At 41.0% G+C, this 20,561-nt stretch overlaps 1 long non-coding RNA gene across 2 annotated transcripts in view; it reads right to left on the reverse strand.

Moving 5' to 3' along the window:
• LOC149800435 (uncharacterized) overlaps positions 1 to 20,080 on the reverse strand; it is a 48,464-nt gene extending 28,384 nt beyond the window's left edge. For both annotated transcript variants that reach the window (XR_016421383.1, XR_016421382.1), the window contains exons 1-3: positions 19,960 to 20,080; positions 19,028 to 19,159; positions 10,414 to 10,476 (exon numbers count right to left, since the gene is read on the reverse strand). This is a non-coding gene — a long non-coding RNA (uncharacterized LOC149800435). The remainder of the gene's footprint in view (positions 1 to 10,413; positions 10,477 to 19,027; positions 19,160 to 19,959) is intronic.
• Between the last annotated feature and the right edge of the window lie 481 nt (positions 20,081 to 20,561).

Genomic DNA, 20,561 nt, shown 5'->3' on the forward strand with positions numbered 1-20,561 from the left:
CTTTGATTTTGGGAGAAGGTACTTTGTGAGCAGCAGCCACTGCCACTAAATTGGAAGGTCCTGCCACTGGGGAAGTTCTTTTGGGGGTCATCAACGGAGAAGTTCTTGGTGTGATCAACGTCTCCAAGTACTCTTCAGTTCTGGGTGTCATTAACGGAGAAGTGGAGAAACGTGAAGCTGCCGGAGACGCAGTCACCGCTGTGACAGGTCGTGGTTTGCGAGTGTAAGGTTGCGTCCTGGCCGAAGTGCCTCTCTTGCGACTAGTTTTCTGTGGACTTTTCTTTTTCTGGGGGCTTCTTTTCTTTTTCCGGAGTGGTGTCTGGTCAGAGGAGGGTCCTGCCACTGGAGAAGTTCTCCTTGGGGACCTGGTCTTTTTCTTCTTGGGGCTTCGTTGGACTTTTGTCATGGGTATAACTTTGGGGGCATTAGGATCCCATCTTAAGAGTGAGCGAATGATGACCCCTCCTAGAGTACCGCTCCCTCCAGGTTTCAAAATGATTTGTTTTTTGGTTTGAGTGTCGATGCGGGGATCGGCCAGTTGGACCAAAGCGACTTTGTTTCGATCGAAAAGGCGTTTGGTTTGATGAGGAATCTGAATGATTCCTTGGAGTAATTGACGTGCCGTCACCGTGAACCATCGTAAGACTTCTTTGAGACTAGCTTCTAAGACACGAGCTCGTGTTTGTGGATCTTTTTCTCGACTGATGCCATACAAGGCACGAATCAATTTGACGGGAAGATGCGACTGAAGGGACGTCATGTTCGCACTGAGAGTGAGACAGACGAAAAAGGGTCTGACGTTTTTATAGATTTTTTTTATGGGGAGTGAAATGAAGTCGATGGACGGAGACGTGTACAGGACAGGCCCTCCGTCTTGGCACCAGTGGTGAAACAAGTGGGTACGAAATCGCAAATCCTCGGGGTCGTAGGTTTCAAATCGACGAGTAAATAGGCGTGTGGAGTTTGAGTGGCATCGTCGTACGCCTGAGTCAGCCAAGGCGTTCCTAACCGTTTGGCTAAGACTTGCACTTGCGATTTATCTCGAGGGCTTTTAAACAAGACCACGTAATGCGCATTGAGACTGATGGTGCGATGGGCTTTACTTTGTTGAAACAAATTTTGGGTGATGTAAACGACACTGGCATTACGGTGATGCCCTTTGCGCGTGAACCACAGTTTAATTTCTTCTTCGTCTTCTCCTAACATGTCGTCAAAAATGACCAAATGGGTTAGACGGGAGTCAGAGACGATGCCGTCGTCTTCTTTAGGAATGCCTTCCACAAACACGATGGAATCGCCTTGACTTTCTCGCAAGAGGCTGTACGCCGATTGCCACTCTTTGTAACACCACACGATTCGTTGAGGGGGTCGATCGATCAAATGATGTTTATGTTCGATCAAACGTTTGACGAATTCGGTTTTGCCTGAACCGCTAGGTCCAGCAATGAGCATGTTAAAGGGATGGCGAAGATACAAAGCCTCCCAACTGGCACGATCTAAGTGTTCGTCGATGACTTTGACAGTAGAGGAAGAGGGAGCAGAGACAGCAGAGGTAGCCGTGGTGGGAGAAATGTCACTTGTGACACGAAAAACAAACAAGACAAGAGTTTATATACTTTTTCAGAACACGTTTATTGAATGTTTTTTTTTCAAACATGAATACGAAAGACAAAAATACATAAAAGCCAAAGGTTTAAGTACAAGAATAAAAGGCACATGATAACCATGAACGTGGAATAAACACAAGTGTCTGTACAACATGTTTTGGGTAAAGTTCTAACCAGTTCTATAGTAGGGGGTAAGGTCACACAAGTGTCCTCCCGAAAGGGTCTTTCAGGCCTGTCCACGACAGTCCTGTCCTGGGTGACGGGTTCTTCTGGCACCGTCACTAACACAGGTTGAAAAGTAACTTTTTTCCTTGAATAACTCTCGTGCATACTGGGCCACCTCTTGCGTCCAAGCCTCAAAACCCTGGTCTCGGTGATGTCCAACATTTGACTCCTAACCAATCTGGTTTCTTCTTCGTCAACGACATGGTAAGTTACTTCAATGAACAATGAACTATCGATCTTGCCTAGGGTTCCTTTTCATATACAGACCAATACCGACGTGACCGTACGGTAAGGTGAAGTGATTGGGAAGTCGCACTCGCTTCTGGTATACAATTTGATAGACTTTTTCCAAGGGTCGACTGACGATGTGGTGAGTGGGTAAACGTACAATCTTGTTCGGTTTATAGGTGGTCACTTTAAAGTTTCCATCCTCTCCCGATTGCAAGGCTTCTTTCAATACCCCAAAGTTGACCACTCGACTGGTACGATGATTCAGAGTCAGTCCTTTCACTTTGCACGTCGTGTGCACTTCTCCTTGTTTGTCCCGGTATTCGTAGCCGTAATTTTTGGGACCACCACTGACGAAACTTAGAATCTTGTCGTCGGGATGCTCGTCTGTCCAGGCTCCTAAACGGTCTCCTTCGATGTCAGGGTGCTGTTGAATCGGGTGATGGATGTAAATGCAACTGTCCGTGTCAAAGTACAGGACGCGTTCTTCTAACAGTTCTAAAGCTTCGTACAATTTTAAGCGAGCATGAGCTGTCACGTAAGCCGCAATGATGACATTTCCAAAAGGGTCGTCTTGTACAAAGTCCAGATCTTCTTCGTAATTGACCAAGATCAAATCCTCTCGAACGACGTCCACGTGTTTCATGTATTTGGTTTTGTCGTGAATCATCTGGAAGTAGCGGGAAGGTTCTGTCAAATATTCCGTCTTGGGTAAACACGGTCGTTGTGCCATTTTACCCCACAAGCAATTTAACATCACTTTGGCAAACGATCGCCTGCCTTCGTTTTTTCGATGTGGTCTAAAGAGATGCCTTCTTGTGCATAGCATTTCTCTTTGAATTGTATTTGGTCTTCGGGAGTGTGACACCAGGAAGGATAGCCGCTGGCTTCTTGTTTCAGTTTCAAAAAGGCATCCACGTAGTCGGCGAAAATGCCTTTCTGAGTAGGGTCACCCTTGTGGTACTGTTGTGTCTTGGGAAAGTGGCAAATTTCGTACACTTCTAACAGTTGGTATCCCATGTCCAGAGCTTTGAACAATTCCACGCTGACCCAGGTTCCCGTCAAGGCACGTTCTTCCTGGCTGTGATGGCAAGGATGGTCCTGGTTGCACGTTTCGGCACTAGTACGGCACAAGGGAAACATCAGTTTGCCTTGACAATGGTGAGGTAAGACGGGATGGTATAGGTTCGTGGGAGGCAAAACTTTACACTTGATCAAGCCTTCGTATTGTCGAATGTTTTTCAGGTCGATGTGTTCCGTCAACAATTGCGGGTGCCCTACAGGAAAGCGACAATATTTGCACACGTAGGGATACAGCGAACACACGTCCAAGTATTTGATTTCTTCTCCTTTCTCTTCGTCGGCTTGGTACAGCAAACAGGTGGCATTGGTCCTTCCTCCGTACAAACTATCCCTCGGGTTCAGCGGGTCCATGAACTGGTAACTTTCCACGAGGCGTTTAAACTCGGGATCGGTTTTCAAACGGTGATCGTACTCGTGTTCCCACATTTCCACCACTTGGTATCCTTGCTGTTCTAACTTTAGGCGTCGCTGACAAGTGTCCTGGTACAAGTCTTCCATGGTTCGTTGCAAAAACTGATTTTTAGTGTCACGGTCAGGGTAGCAGACGGGACATCCGTGAAATAAGCAACCGTTAAACTCGTACACGATCTTGGGGTTTTCTAAGTCCCAGCCATCGACCGAATACGTTCCGATGGTCTTTTCGCCTCCTCCGTTGCGGGCATGCTGAATCCATTTGTCTTCCTTGTCGCACAAGTAATGTAACCAACGTAGGGCTTTGACCGAGTATTGACGCTTGACATAGTGGGTCGTTTGAGGACTGATGACAGCCACGGTGTTTTCAGTCATGAATCGTTGGCGGTACACTAAGGAACACGCTTTGGCAATGGTGCATGCTTCTTTCAAAGGATCGACCCCTCCGTGTTCCATGAACAGTTCTCGAAATTTTCCACAGCAACGTCGTAAAATGTCCACGTCGGAACGACAATACTTTAACATTTCTTCCTGAAAGTCGAAGGGGTCAGAGGCATGAGCTTGGTACCAAACGTAGAAAGCTTCTCGTTGTTCGGTACGCATGTTGTCGGGGTCGTAATAGTGAGCCTCAGGCAAATGGGGTAGAACGGCATGTTGATTGGCTTCCGTATTGAAAAAGTGTGGAAAGTAACCTTTAGCCATTTCTGTCATTCCAAACGTTTTAGGCATTCGGCTCAAAGGCATGGCCAAGTAACTCATCGAATCTTTAAACTGTACTTGTCCCACTTGCATGAAAATGATTTTGGCTCCGTTCAAAGTCACTTTAGGACGTTCGGTGCCTTGTTCCGCATAGTACCTCAAAAGAAACTGTCCATCGTATCCGGAGAAATTGTGAGCCATCACCGTGGCATGACGATGACAATCTCCGTAACGTTCGATGTCCTCTTGGCTCCACGTCTTGTCGATGGGGTCTAAGACCCATTGGGCAAAATCGGCTAACGTGTTTGGTCCCCGAAAGATTTTTTCACGTCCTCCAGGAATCTTGCTGCAGTGAGGGCAATGACTGAAGATAGGTTCTTGAATGCACTTCTCGCACGCTCGATGAGCCACGCAGAAATTAGGAATGTGAATGCCAGTCTCTTGCATGCATTCGAAATCGAAAAAGATGAAATTGCCTTTCTTCTTGTGACCGTCCTCTTTCTCTGGTGGGGGTTGGTATTTTTGCACGTAGCATTGGTGTTCCAAGTCCACGATGTGGTGACAAATGTGACATTTTTTCTTTCCTCGACATACGTGTGCCTTGGCATTATTGGTAAGTATGCCTTGTCCACAGGTAGGGCACAATCTCAGGAGTTGACAAGCACATTTCTTCTGTGAACCTTGTGTTTTCAAATGTTGTTGGTAACAGGTAGGACTGACAAACGTGCGCAAACAAGTCGAACAAGGCACTGGTCCTTCGCTCAGACAGGGTGGAGAGGCCAAACATCCTGGGCATTTCATTCCACAATGCTTGTGTTGCTCTCGATTGTTATAACCATAGTCACATTTCTCACAATAATAACTGTATCCCAGGAATCCAGTGATACTGGTAATGGTATCGAAATGGTCATCGTGATGATAGACATGAATGTATTTTCCGTCCTTAAAATCTTGGCCTCGAAACAACAGAGTTCCACGCATTTCTTGAGGGTGCACTTTCAAGGTGTAACGTGGAGCTAGGGCATCTTGCAATTTTTGCATCTCAGGAATGCCACAGGGTGTGTCTTTGGACAGTCCGGCTTGTTGCAACAGGAGTTCTGCTTCATTTCGTTGTTTGGCTCGATCGCATCGTTGAATAGTTTTCCAGGTTCTTTTCCATTCTACCGTGTCGTTCTTGTTGGCATAGGTTCGTCCCACCACGATGGCACGGGCTAAACACATCTGGTCTTGAGGGTTGTTGATTCGGACGTGACTCTTTTTGGTGTTGCGAAGGTCGTCCACCAATAACATCTTTCTGCATCCAGTTCCTTGAGGAGGAGAGACGTGGGCCATTTTCAGTGTGGCTTTACCATCGGTGATGTCAAACTGGTCATTAGATTGTTGCACCTGTTGTATCTTGTCCATGACTTTGGAAGGGGTCAGTTCTGCGGGTCTGCTAAACTCGATCCAAACAGGGGATTTCAAACCGTCGTGATCTATGGATAGTGTCAAGCGATCGTCTTCTTTGGCTTGACATTGTCGCTTGAGTGCGGTGAGCAAAGAATCCCACATCTCGGTGATAAACCCTTCTGCTTTCTCCAATGGTACGTCGGCCTTGAAATCTTTAAACTTCACCGTGTAGGTGTAAGCCGTGGTTCTAAATTTTCTAGAGGGGCGCTTTTCCGTCTCTCGAATGGAATAGTACTTTTCAGGGTTGACTAAGGGTGGTGAACTTGGTTTAGAGGGTTCAGATTCTGGTTCACTCATGTCCTCTTCAAAATCACTGGCATGAATTTGTGCCAAGATTTCAGCCCTGGTACGAGGCGATAGATCACGTTTCTGCCTCTTACTTTCTTCTTCTTCTTTCTTCTCGAATGAATGGGATCGTTTCATCTTGAGTGCAAAACGTCAAATGACTCAAGTTTAAACACCATAGACTAATTTATAGTCTTGGCAAACCAGCGTATATAAAAAGGTTGTGTGTCTTGTCCTTTCACTATTCATTTCACTCTCAAGCCGGGCACAACAATGGAAGAGACTACCCAGATGGAACGTTTCGTCAGAGCTTTGCGAGGGGTCATTAGAAAATTCTCTTCAGACCAGCCGACGGACTACTCTCCTTCCTTTAGAGATAAAAGTCAAGATACTTGCTATATCTGTCAGAAGAAAGGGCATTGGTCTTCAGAGTGTCCAGACCGTCAAAAAAGAAAAAAAACAGGGGCTAAAAAAGACAAAAATCAAGATACCTGTTATTATTGTAAAGAAAAAGGACATTGGTCTCCAGATTGCCCAAAAAAGAAACAAGAGGAGTCAGAAGAAAAGAAGGATTCTTCAGAAGAAGAGAGGGATTCTTCGGAAGAAGAGAGGGATTCTTCGAAAGAAGAGAGGGATTCTTCAGAGGAAGAAGAGGAAGAAAGAAGACAATTCTATTTAAAAGAAGCAAAGAAACAGGAGAAGAAAAGAAGAAAGGAAGAAAATGAGGAAAAAACGGTGAAGAAATTTAAAAAAAAACAGAGAGACTAAACAAGGAGAAAGAAGAAGTCAATGAACTTTTAATTAAAGTGTTCTGTGGTGAATTGTGAATTGGATTGTAAAAAATGGATAAAAGAATACATGAATGATATAAGGTAAGTGTCTTTGAGTTTTGATTTTAAAATAAGAAGCTACACTCACGCACTCATACACAGACACGTACTATAAGGTAAAATGAGTGGGGTTTATTTTTGAGTTATTGGCAAATTGAAATTGTATTTCTTTTCGAGAAATGTGGGTGGCCCTGAAAAGGGCCTTTTTATTTTGGTGTAGGGGTGAGTTTAACCAATCAACTTTAACTGCCTTAAGCCTTTGCCACGGCCAAGGCCTACTTCTGATGATTGGGTTGAAATCACTAAGGGTGGTACGACAGGCTTAGTCACAGGGTTGGCATGTTTAGCTCGGGAAGGTCGTATTCTCTTCGGTCGTGATAAAGAAGTCTGATACATTTGTTTCAGACTTCTTAACTCCGCTAAAATGTCCAACAGTACCGTAGCCGTTTGATTTTCACCCTCTTGTTTCTTTGCTGCTATTTCTTCTTGCTGTTGATGCTGTTGTTTTTTTCTTACCTCTTCTTGTTGCTGTTGCTGTTGCTGTAGGAGAAAAGCTTGTTCCGCTTCCTTTTGTCGTTGCATAAATTTCTCCAATTCTTCTTTCTGTCTCTGTCTAAAATTCTCCACTTGCGGTAATGAAGAAGGTAACGAAGGTTCCGGAACAAATTCTTGCGAGGTAAGAAAATCCACAAAATCCCAATGTACCTCTTCTGAAAGTAAGTCTGGATTCCCTTGGGCAGTCTCCCCTGCTGGTGCACCCCAATGGATCGTTTTCTGAGTTTCCGTCATGTTGAATCACTGTCGCATAGATTGACTGCACACAAGCGCTAACGAATCTATATAGACCACGTGACGTCACAGACTGCTCTCTTCGGATTGGATGCGAGCTGACTGAATTTTGTAACGCGTGTTCGGATTGGTAAATGAATTCAATCCGTTTCAATCCTTCCTGTACCTATAAATAAGCGCAGTTCACTGCATTGATTCACTTGTTCTCGTCGCTTCAAGATGTGGACCGATGTGCAATCTTCTACGCTTGTGTCTTCCATGATGTTCCGGACGGACATGCTCATGTATGTCCGAGCCAAGTGGACCGTTGTCCACAGGACAAACACCAGCCTGTGGATACGTAGGATCTACGTTGAAAGACAAGGATGCCTGAAAAGAGTGCTGATTTACGGACCAACAGTGAGACGTAGCCTAAGGACAAGAAGAAGACCAATGCGGTACCATTTATGTTAATGAATACATTAACATAAACCCAAAGGCCCTTTTCAGGGCCAGCCATATTTCTCGAAAAGAGATAGCCTTTCCATTGCCTACCCTTTTTTAAAATTTAAATTTAAATTTAAATTTAAATTTAAAAAAATTTTTTAAAAAAATCCCAAAAGCCCAAACTCTATTCCCCATGTTAATTTCCCCTTGTCGGTAGACAGACCCACACTATAGTTCCATGTTAAATTCCCTTTGTCGCTAGAGTGACCCACAATTTTTCTCCATGTTAATTTCCCTTGTCGCTAATCTGACCCACGATTTTTCGCCATGTTAAATTTCCCTTGTCGCTAATCTGACCCAGGGGTCTCTGTAATGCTAATTCCCATTGTCGCTAATGTACCCCACCTTACTACTGTCGTCTAATACTATTCACAGTGAAGATTGGACATAAAACAAGGTTCAGACCTTGCCTCACTCCTTTATGGAATGGAAATCTCAAGAAAATGCATGCCGAGGCGAGATCGGCGCTTTTAATTTGGAAATCTATTGACTGTGTTAGAGAATCCGAGTTTCAATCGTATTCTGATAAGAAACCTGCTGTAGAATATGAAAATCATACCCATTTAGGCATTTTCATCAATAACGGAAGATTCTGTGTCTAGTTCATGCAAGTTGTCTAAAATGGATGTAGTGTTGTGCATCTTTACAACGTGCCTACTATGACAATCATTTATAAACTTAAGATTGTATTTTGGGGCAGATGTGTCGTCTCTCAAATTTATGCAAAGTAATGTTCTGCGACCGCGCTCAAAACTATTATCGCTGTAAGCTCTTTTGTCGTCCGTCTGTTTTTCAAACGAGGACAATATTATTTTCGTTTCATGTCTGGCTGATTGAAAAATCTCAAGAGATTTCATATTTATTCAGTATTTGATCTGGTTAGTCGTAGTAGAAGAGTACAATTTTTCTTTCGGCTCAGTTTGTTCGCCGAATCTATTATTATGTACCCTTATCACTCATGAAAATATATTTAACAATACTAGTGTGTCATGAAATTCTGGTGGTTTTTCTGCCTAAATAACAAACTACCATTTCTTTTTCTTTTACTCATCGCGTAGTTGGTACACTTTATATATTGTATGCGCAGTTTAATATTTTGGATATGGCAACATGTTAGCATATCACTTTATGTGATTCCGAGTGCTCTAAATATGCCCATAAAATCTTTGCGTAGTATTTTCTTTACTGATTGGGTGCGAATGTGGGAATTTTCCTTACCCCGCCTTCTGGAACTTCTTGTCTTTATATTTAATCACAACATTTTGGCGGTCATTTTCAAACCTTTTGTCCCAAGTGCATTGCCAAAAATGTCAGAATATGGCCAATTTAACTCACAGGGGCAAATTACCAATAAACATATAGGTATCGGTGAATGGAAAGAGGACTGGGGATGGGTGTGGGGAAGAGATACCTATAACATAATATCCACCATATGACAAGCGTGGCTTAAATTTTAACTTACAAGAGTAAATAAAATTACCAACTGACAGAAAGTTATCCAACCTCAGCATTTTTAGGCAGTAAAATAGCTCCATAGAGCTAACGTTTTGTATAATGTGATGCAATTTTGACTCTAAATAAAGCTTGTTATGTCTTCTGTTCCAAATGAAATAATAAGATCACAAATAATTACAATACATCTATTATTTCTGCATCCAGTAATCATCCCTTCGTATGAATATCCACCAACTTAAATGAATTAAAATTCGTAAAATATACACATTGAAATTTTACTGGTTCAAGAAAAGAGCATTATTAATTAAACGAGAGTTTCGGACTATTTATGACGTGCAACAAATGAAAGGTACTGCGTCTTTGCCAGAATAACAAAGAAGTCCTTCTTCCTCTTTTTCTCTTAATTATTTTCATTACAATCAAAACTACGTGATAAACAGAACATCAAATGATTGATGATTTAATATTAAATTTATGAAACTCAGTGAGCAAAATGTCGAGAATTTGCGAACTCAACTCGTTTCATAAAGTTAATATTAAATCATTAACCATTTGAAATGCTCTTTATACTTTTTTGTCTCTCAAAGATACACACACGCATGGACGCACGCATGCACATACACCTAGGGATGCACACACAAATAACCATAAAATTTTACAGTAGTGACAGCATTCAGCATAATTAATGCAGTCCTCAAGGTTACCAAGAAACAATTTCTGGGACTGCGTTCAAAACTTGTAATATGTTCTCTCTCTCTCTCTCTCTCTCTCTCTCTCTCTCTCTCTCTCTCTTAGACACACATACATATAGACACAGACACACACACACACACACACACACACACACACACAAACACATGGAATACCTTGTTTCGATTATTGTGGATGAAGCAGAACTATGCAAGTATCCGTTCCTTCTGCCATACATTCTGCAAAAGATTTGATCATTGTTTTCATCAATGAAACTTATATTATTATAAAAATCATATCATGGAACACAGTTTGGGTAACACAAAACTTATCCAATAATTTTGTTAGTGTGCCATCTGTTGAAGCTTGTGCACTTTAAATAGTAATTTTTGGTCCAAAATAATGATAATTGTCGTGACTGATTGTCAAAGTTTAATCTTTTGGCCGCACTTGAAGCAAACTCTGGGTCAAGCTAATCTGTTTCGTAAAATTACTTAATTATTATGTACTAAAATTATATAACGTAAACCCAGAAACATAAAGGCTCGAACATCTCATTGAGCATACTATTTAAAAGTGTGCGTATGGCATATATCTTACACGGTTTTACAAAAGTCAAATAGACATAGCATGTCAATACATTATGAAAAAGATAATATTTGCACGAATTTAGCAAGGCCGAACTATTTTAAGTACCCATGAAAAACAACAAGGATATAGACAAAAGGCCACTGCGTGTCACTACTGGAGCCAGGAAATAATCTCATGGTCTTTGAGAACCACCACCGAATATCATTTATGTGAATATATCGGTACTAAATGGGGGGCCCCGAGTGGCCGAGTGGTCTAACGCGCTCTTCGTTACGGATCACTGCCATCTCACCTCTTCTGCGGCGGTTCGAGTCTAAGATTCAGCCAACGTGGGTATGTTGCCAGTAGCTTCTAGTGGGTCGGTGGTTCTTTCCGGGGTTTTCCCGGGTTCTTCCTCCACCATTAATACTGGACGCCATGTATAGCCTATCGTGTGCTGCAAATGGCGTTAAACCCTACAACAACATCAACAACAACGGTACTAAATGTGAAATTGGAAGGTCGAGCTGGCAATCAGGAGAAAGTAAAATATAAAACCATTGCATACCAGTTCCCATGCAGCTTCTCTTGCGACAGCGTCTCCAATGAACCGATGTTCAACAGGGACGGGAATATAGTCTCAACATTTATCCAGAGCCTTGAGTGTGAGAAGGAAGAGGTTTAGGAGGACGATAAATATAGCATGCAGCTAATGGTAATCGGAGAAGCTCCTTTTAGTAGCTCCAGAACAGTTTCGTTGGGTTTTATGTTTGTTTTAATGATTGTTTTTTCCAGAGATTTCGATTGAATCTCTTTTGCAAGTTTTTTGTCGTTCCGTCGAGAATTCGTTTGAACTCAACATCAGATATTGCATTGTTTAGAACAGTGTTTGGTATGTAACTGTGGTGAGAGTGTGGCTTATTTTGTGCAGTAACGCAGACTTCATTATGCTCTTAGTTCCACATTTAAACAGGTACTCTTCCAACTTTGGTTTTTATTTATTGTCATTGTCAATTTTCGCTTGAACTGAGGGTTTGTCATTGCTTTTAATGGCAGGAGCCACTGATTCTAATTCCTATATATCTTGTTTCGCAACTGTTCCTTACATTTTGCTGTCTGCTGTTTTCAAACACCAAATAAGCTCTTTGACTTCTCTTTGACTTGCTCGAGAGCAAGATAAGTATGGTCAAAATGGTTAAGAATATTCGTCGGCTGTGAGCTGCCAATGAAGCCCTGACCCCAGAGGGTGTCTCGGGCTGTGAGCTGCCAATGAAGCCCTTACCCCAGAGGGTGTCTCGGGCTGTGAGCTGCCAATGAAGCCCTTACCCCAGAGGGTATCTCGGGCTGTGAGCTGCCAATGAAGCCCTTACCCCAGAGGGTGTCTCGGGCTGTGAGCTGCCAATGAAGCCCTTACCCCAGAGGGTGTCTCGGGCTGTGAGCTGCCAATGAAGCCCTTACCCCAGAGGGTGTCTCGGGCGGCAAACATTGAAGTAAATGTAGATGTACCGCTGTCGTGAAACAGGAGTACTACCATCATATGCCATTAACGCGGATCAAAAGCTATGCAAGTGATCCATTATCTCGAATCCCGTGGAGGTTAATAAACTAAACCCGGTACTCGGGAAGGAGATTGTGTTGTTGTCGCTTCTAAGAGCAACACCACCAACATTTAAAAATATTTTTGCTGGAAACGATACAAACCTGAGAGATTTATTGCCGTAACCCACCATTTGGCGTGATTTGGTCGTCTGGTTAAGAATACAACTTTCTTTCTTAAAGAGAAAGCGCCTGCGCCTCCACTGCTTGATAAAGCTTTCAGCTAGTCCACTATCACTTACTTGGATAGGTTGGACTGCATCATATACTGTCCTACTTCAGAAGAGCTGGACAGGTGTCGCCACTGAATCGAAGCGATGTCCCGAACCTTGAAGAAGAAGTTAGAACTGTGCAAACTCATTGTGTCAGTAATAGTTTAGCACTCGTCATTAATTTCTACGGCTACGGTGCAGTCTAGCAGCCAGACGGGTATGTTTTTTATCGACAAAGTCGCGTATTTAAAACTTTGAAGCACCACATTCGCAAAATCCGCTTCAACGTGGCGATTTAGCAGTGATGGTCCGCCTCTTCCCACGTGAATCACCCGCAAGAGCGTTCTTTGTCCTCCGTGATGTTTCATTTGGGCGAAGTGAATATAAAGCCATGGAACATTGATAAACGCATTTTCTGTTGTGTACGAACAGGAACCATAAAACATTGATAAACGCATTTTATGTTGTGTACGAGCAGGAACCATAAAACAACGGTCCTTCAATGCAAGATTGGGACGATCTCACTGAGGTTCAGCGACATTTCGTTGTCAACAGTAATCATTATGACCCATCTAGTCTTAGCGGTGGAAGAAGATGAGAAATATGGAACGGTAATCTGCATGTTTTTCACAACGTTGTTGAAATGATAGTAATTATTATGTTAGATAACGGTATTCTGACCACCTCTTATGGCTGGGTTTCCCACCATAACACAGTTGATATCAAGCTTATCGGGAATGTTGTTGCAACCTTGACTGCAAGTTATCTCTCCGAGTGCGTTATAGGTTAAGAGACACATGGATAAACAATTTCTGATGCACTCGGAACGTGTCCCGAACGACAGAGATGGTATTGCTACTAATACTTCAATTTAATAGATACGCAAACTGTATGGTTGTCGGGGTCCTTAACTATCGTGATGCAGATCCGCCAATTGTTCCCGCCAAAGATGTCCACGGTACAGAATTTCCCACTCGCCCACGCACCGCATGAGGTCCACCTTGATCAGCTTCCTCAGACACAACAATGTTTCACCAATGACGTCGAATATTATGAGTTTCAAATAGTGTTTTCAAACTTCGACTTAACCTTGGTTCGCATAGATGTGTTCATGGATGTAGGCGCTATCCATGCGCTCTGGTCAAACTTCAGCACGCTCCATATCTTGGTTAATTACATCCTCAGTTTGATATATAGCAGTAGGCAATGCAGTTGACCGCGTACTTCTCTAATCTAGAAAAGAGTTCGGTGCATTCGGTAAATTTGCGTCCAACACCAATTCGCTCACCATCGTGAGTTGATACTCATTCTGCCAGTCCTCGGATAAAACCAAGGCCTCAAGCATAAGTGGATAGACACTGTGCGCGTCGTGGAGTTCCTCTGGGTATACGACCTTGACTTGGAGAACAGCCCTTTGGTTCGCGCACCGTGATTGTTTCTAGCGGAAGGATTGTCTATCCATTGAAGACACCCATTCTCAGAGCCTGAAATCTCGTTATTTCATAGAAGTTGATGGCTTGATGTATATAATTCAGCTGCGTGTCTTTCAGAGTCGTAGTCCATTATTCCGAAACAGATTAAATTGTTGGCTTACGAATAGCGTATCCACACCACCAAAATGCCGCTCCATGTCGATGTCCGTCAGCAGGTCGAGTCTCTTTTTTGGCCTCTTATCTTCATCAAATGTCTCAGCTCATTCCACACGCTATATCAGTGCTTGCATAGTTACTGTCAAGTTTGACCATCTTGCTGTAAGGGCTAATGTTGATTTTCTCGGTTTTTATTTTCGAATGCATTATGTAAATTCGCATCTATTCTAAAATATTGCAGCATTTTTCTTTCGTTTTTTTTGAAGTGGATGGACCGACATTATTATTCTCCTGGGTGTTCTTTTGCATCACAATTAGTTTTCACAACATATTTATGCAATGCTTTTATGTTAATCGAATATCCACATCGTTATCACCGCTATGAAAACTGTTGAGTTCAGTACGATGTAGCTTTTCTCCATCTTTTAGGTTGTAAAAAAATTGCAGATTATTTTGTCTTATGATTTTGCGTTATCACAACTGTAGCATTTGTCTCAGCATTAGTTCAATAATATATCGTTTCTTAGCAGTAAGGCAAGTGTCTTCGTAAAGCCCATTTTCGTATGTGAAACGTATACAGGGTAGAAATAAAGCGATAATACAAGAGACTAGTAATTTGAATTAAATCAATCATCATTTAATTTTATTGATCTTAACTTTAGGTAAGGACCTTGTACTGTCATAACACATCTGCTCAAGTTCATGTTCAACATGTTCGTCTGCAAGAGCAATATTTTCCCGAGGATGCGAATGATACATAAATGGAGTGGAATAATAATAATAATACTAATAATAATAATACTAATAATAATAATACTAATAATAATAATAATAATCATAATTATTATTATTATTATTATTATTATTATTATTATTATTATTATTATTATCTAAGCACAGCGACGTTTCTCCGAACATGGTCCGCGCGTTAAATATCGGCATAGCCAGATCCAGGTAAACCCATCTGTTGCCGAGTCTTTTTTTTGCTATGGGTAAAGTAGCGTCAGTTGTACTTGATTGCGCCAGCCGTAGACTATCAACCATATCATAACTTACTCAGAGATTTTGCGGAATCGCTTGCGTGTCAATCGTGGACCGGGAGTGTGTTTTGGGGTTCTAGCAACGAAGCTGAGACAACTTCATCGTCCGCCATCAAGGTGTTTCCTACGATTGACGAAGCTCCTACCATTGACGACCCTGATCACGAAAACGATAATCTTATCGTATGCGAATATTGACCAGCAAGACAATCCATCAGGATACAAAGTAAACATTTACAAAGGAACTTCCAATACTGTGAATTAAATCCCAAATATAACTAAACGTTCTATCACGAGTCCAAAGATATGGAGTATTCCAAATAAATTCCAGCGGTGTTCCGAATGAATTCCTATTTTGAATATCCTGATGTGACCAAAATATGCAATGTGTTAATGTGCCAACATTCCTGAAGTATCACAATGACATAATCCAAAGCATCCTTAAATGAATTCACAATAATTAAAGAAATAGTGATTATTTAGTTCTAAATCAATTAGCACTTTGCAATTCTAATGAATAATTTAAACAAATAAATCCTCTCAAAATTATAACTGAACAGAACCAAAACTGATTCCACAAAGACTTATCTTAAGATATGGAATGAGTACAACTTCATATAAAAAACTAAGACATAAAGTCACAACCAGGATGAAGGTCAAAAGTTCATTCCCAGGGTGAGTTGTTTTGTTGAAAACTTAGCAAAGAACAAATCCACAAATTCTCATATATAAGTGAACATGTTGCATTTTCAAATAAAATGTAGCACCAGCGTAAACTTGTCACGTTGAGTCGAGGTACACTCAAAAAAAAAAAAACGCAGCCGCCGTTAAATAACATTCGATAGTTTATTTCAAACCTTCCCCTGACAAGTTATCTGGGAACGCCCCGCTGATGTTTACACCGACCATGCTGCAACAGCTCAAAGTAAACCAACGTTAGCGTCGCTGGATGACTCTTAAGTTGTCACCGCTATGAAACACGATGGCGGAATATTTCCATTCCTTGCGGCCATGTCAGCGTTATTGGCGGTAGATGCTCCTGCAGTTGCATAAGATCTGTGTTAGGGGCGTCAGAAACGCATCCATGATGGCTATGAAAAAGTCGGTTGCTGGAAATATTCAATGATTGTTCTTGCATAGCAATGGCAAAGAAAAGGAAAAGTCTTCGACTATCGGGCCTTGTTTGTAAGCAAGGACTTCGGCTACCCGGGCAAGAAGCAAAGCTTACACAGAATCTAGGACTCAAAATAGGTCTTCCACTGTGTTCTTGCCATTGACAAATTTTGATTTCCTCGCGATGACAAAATTAGTCAAAACATTTCCCAGGGGTTTTGGTGAGGGATGAACTTGTTTCAATGAGCCATCGCACTAGAAAACTGGAATCGTCAACCTGAATTCGCCAACAGGACCAGGAACTAATTTGCTCGCATGTGCGGTGAAGCTTCAAAATCTTTTATATATTGACTCGTACTGGCTTGCAACTCCACGTCAAGTTGTCGATTATCTACGTGGTACCTTCACCGCTGGTAGACAAAGTTGTCTACCGCTGTTTTAAAGGAATAGACGGTCCATTATGTTGATTTTTCGTCGTTCAAGCATTGCGGTGGACTCGAGAAAATCCCGACACCACAAGCGGATGCAGATTTCGCCATCGTCACATAGAAGCTACGCCAAAAACGTATATACGATATGCCAGTTGACATTTACGGACGCTCGAACTCAGCGACCCGATGGCGAGGTGACATTATGGATTTGACCAGGTTTGAAACCGAAGCTGATTTAACTTAGCTGACCAACTGTACTGTTGTTGTCGTGGACCCAAACAACAAGCCATTGATCTTTGGGATCGAACTGAACAATAGTAAACTTCTAACGTGGACATCAACGACACTGTTTTGAAGGCGCGATGTGCAATTACAACAAAAAGCATGGCCTGAATCAATGAGAATAAGAGAATCAGAGACTCAGGCGTGTCGGTTGAGCTTATGAAAGACTACGTTGACACAAATACAGAAACAAACGTTAAAACATTCGGCGATGAAATGAACGACGATCTTATCATGGATCAAAACTGAATCCGAGAGATGCAAGACCCCATGAATGGTTATGATGCTACAACGAAACAATACGTGCACGTGAAAATCAGTGAGTCATTAACAGATATCGTGGTCGAGTCTAACAAAGGCAAACTGACACACACACTTGTGTTGTCTTCTGCTGTCTCAAAGTATGTATCATTTTATTTATTACGTGTAAATATAGATGATTTTGTACACAAGGAAACACTAAACGTGTTGCTGATATACCCATATGGTATTTCTGTATAGTGTACACATCTACTACCTCTTTATAAGGGTATCCGACTATTCAATCGAAAAAAATGACATTTCAAGGATTCCGTATTCAGGCCAGGTCCCAATGATAAGTAATTTAAAATTTTTCGGTTGCAGTATCCTTCTAGCTTAACATGTTTGAAATATTAGAGATATATGGGATTACATTTTGAAAATGAATCAATAGAAACCGTTTTTGGTATTTGTATATGAACCTTGTAAGCACGACGAACGCGACGGTCTCTGCAGTTCGCAGCGTTTGGGTATTAGATTAGCTACTAGAAAAACATGCCAGCATTGATGGTCATTGTTATCCACTCGTCGACGAATGCGTGGAAACGGTGTTGATAATCCTTAGTATACACTCAAATTTAATCTACTTGAGGATCAAATAGGACTCTATAGGTGGAATTGCCCATATTTACCAATATCAAATCGAGACCAGCTTGGAATCATCGCATTAGCAAGCAAGAAAGACAGTAGCTAACTACATCGCTGTCGGCTGTGAAAACATCCTGAGATTGTCTCTATAACGATGAAATAGTATTCACCGACAAATGCACCAAAATAAAATTCTCTTTCAATTATATCGACACGAGATTAACTCAACCGGCGTAAATAAAAATACAGACTAATATTCAGCAAACACGAGCTTGTTCATTTAGCATTTCTTGGACAAAAATTACAACAATCTTTGACTGTGCAAAACAAGGGTGCAATCAATGTAGTTCGCGGTGAAGCTAGAAGCATGCTACACACAATCGCCGGAAACATAAATGTTTCATGTGATAATACTTTTTTATGATTGCATGACGGTTGTACCAGCGAAGAAAGATAAATGGTTTCAAGTGCGTGTGCGCGTTGCACCCAGTTGCAATATGCCTGGGCAAGGTCTGCTATTCGAGCAATTGTACTACGGTGTGACATTATTAGTACCAGAACTGCGATGAATCTTCAAAGCTACCGTCGCGAGAATATAAATCAAGAGGTAAAAGAGCTGCGAGGTGAAATCATCAAACAAGCCATTGAAATCGCTACCCAAATTAATGACCCATATAATTACTTATGCATTGCGAGAAATAGGTCTCTCATTGACAAATTTAGCAAATATAATTATATTTCCTATTAATGGGGCAAATATAATTATAATACCTTATACACTATCTTATAGCATTAAATAAAATATTTCTGATCAATATATATTGTGCATCACACACAAAAGCATTTTGGTTTTCTTTTAGCTAAGCCCTCTATCGGGTCTTTTGCAGAGATGCTTTATTTTGTTTGGTTGGGCGATGCAGGTAAAAGTGTTGCATAAGAACAAAACAGAGCAACCTACTCCAACCTGCTGACCATTAAGCTACAGCGCTTATCTTTTGTATAAATTAAATATTGGCTATTCAAATATATATGTGATTTATTATCTACACATACTTGTATGTGATACTACCTTGAAACAAAATCTTTTCCGTCATCTAGGTGCATTTTAAGATTTTCGAACTGCTCTTCACATGCCTTTATGTTTTGTTCCTTTTGCTTATCGATGAGGCTTCCCAGTTTTGCATACTTCAGCTCGTGACATCTGGAAACCATGTAGTAGTAGTGGTAGTTGTAGTATTTATAGTAAATAAAGCCATCATGATGACGTTGATAGCAATAATAATAATAATAATAATATGCAGCAAAATATAATGCTAGATAAACGGCAACGTCAACAAATAAGCGGCAATTACTGCTAATGCTAGTTTTACACGCACTTCAGGTAAATACGCAAACTTCTGAGGCATTGGTATCAACTTAGATCATCGCGTTTGATCTGAGATAAATGTATGGATTGAAATGCACAGACACCCCCAGAAGCTAGCAGTGCTCAAAACATCATACTGATTTGCACGAGAAAACCAAGTACAGCATAACGCTTTTGTATTATCATAGTTATATCGTATATACTTGTTCTATTCTTTAGTTTAGATCATTTCATTCTTCTTCATAGGTTTATTTCTCTTTATCAAAATATAAATACCTATTGTTAACTTTGCGTCTGCGTGTCTCTGTGAACGTTATTTATTGTCTCCTAACGAAGATCAAGATCTAGGTCACGACTTAGGGAAACGAGTTAATATATGTTTGGGAAACTTTGTTTTCACCTCCCCATTTTTAAACTTCTAAATTTCTAGAAATGTGTTGACCGGTTTTTATGACATTTAACGCCGATAAAGTCACCAGAAAAAAACAAGTTGACAAATTTACAAGCGCTTGTGCTCTCAAACCGCATGCGTTACAAAATCTTTAGGTGTCACTTCTGTTCACAATAATGATGGCCGTGATGGCGATGATAATGACGATATTGTGATGGTATTTATAATGATGTAGCTGACCTACCGTTTCTCTTTTTCAAGTTCATCTGTCAGTTCCTGATTCTTTCTGATTGCCTCTTTAAGTTGATCAGATGTATGTTTTGCTCTGAAATGTTATCAGGGTGCGTCATATATTTACATGGTAGATGAATCATAAATGCAATTTCATTTATCAAAACGAAAAACATACAGGAATCTTATCGCTCGAAAATATCTCATTATACGGAATAAAAGTTAAAGTAAATAGGGAGCATTTATTCCGTATCATGATGTGTTTTAAACTGGAGGAAAGGCATTAAATCGAAAACACTTCACAAGACCAGTAAAGTATTTTGTAATTTAAAGATCCAGGATTGTGTAATACTATTCTGGAAATTATTAATAGCACCTAGAACATGATAAAAGAATACGGAAAACTGTTATCATTCTCTTGATGTTTTGATGCTTAACAGATAATGGAGCCAAATATGCACATTGCTAAACATCAGGATATATTGTCATCATTAACCCAAGTGTAACTGAAGTTTATTTGGATATTGAAAAAATTAGCACTATTAATAATATTGTTGAGACAGAGGTTAGAACGGAAACAGAACAAGACAAAGGTATACTTAATTAGTATCATTA

This window comes from Sinohyriopsis cumingii, chromosome 5, assembly GCF_028554795.1.
Source record: "Sinohyriopsis cumingii isolate HCF-2022 chromosome 5, ASM2855479v2, whole genome shotgun sequence".
Classification (NCBI taxonomy): Eukaryota; Metazoa; Mollusca; class Bivalvia; order Unionida; family Unionidae; genus Sinohyriopsis; species Sinohyriopsis cumingii.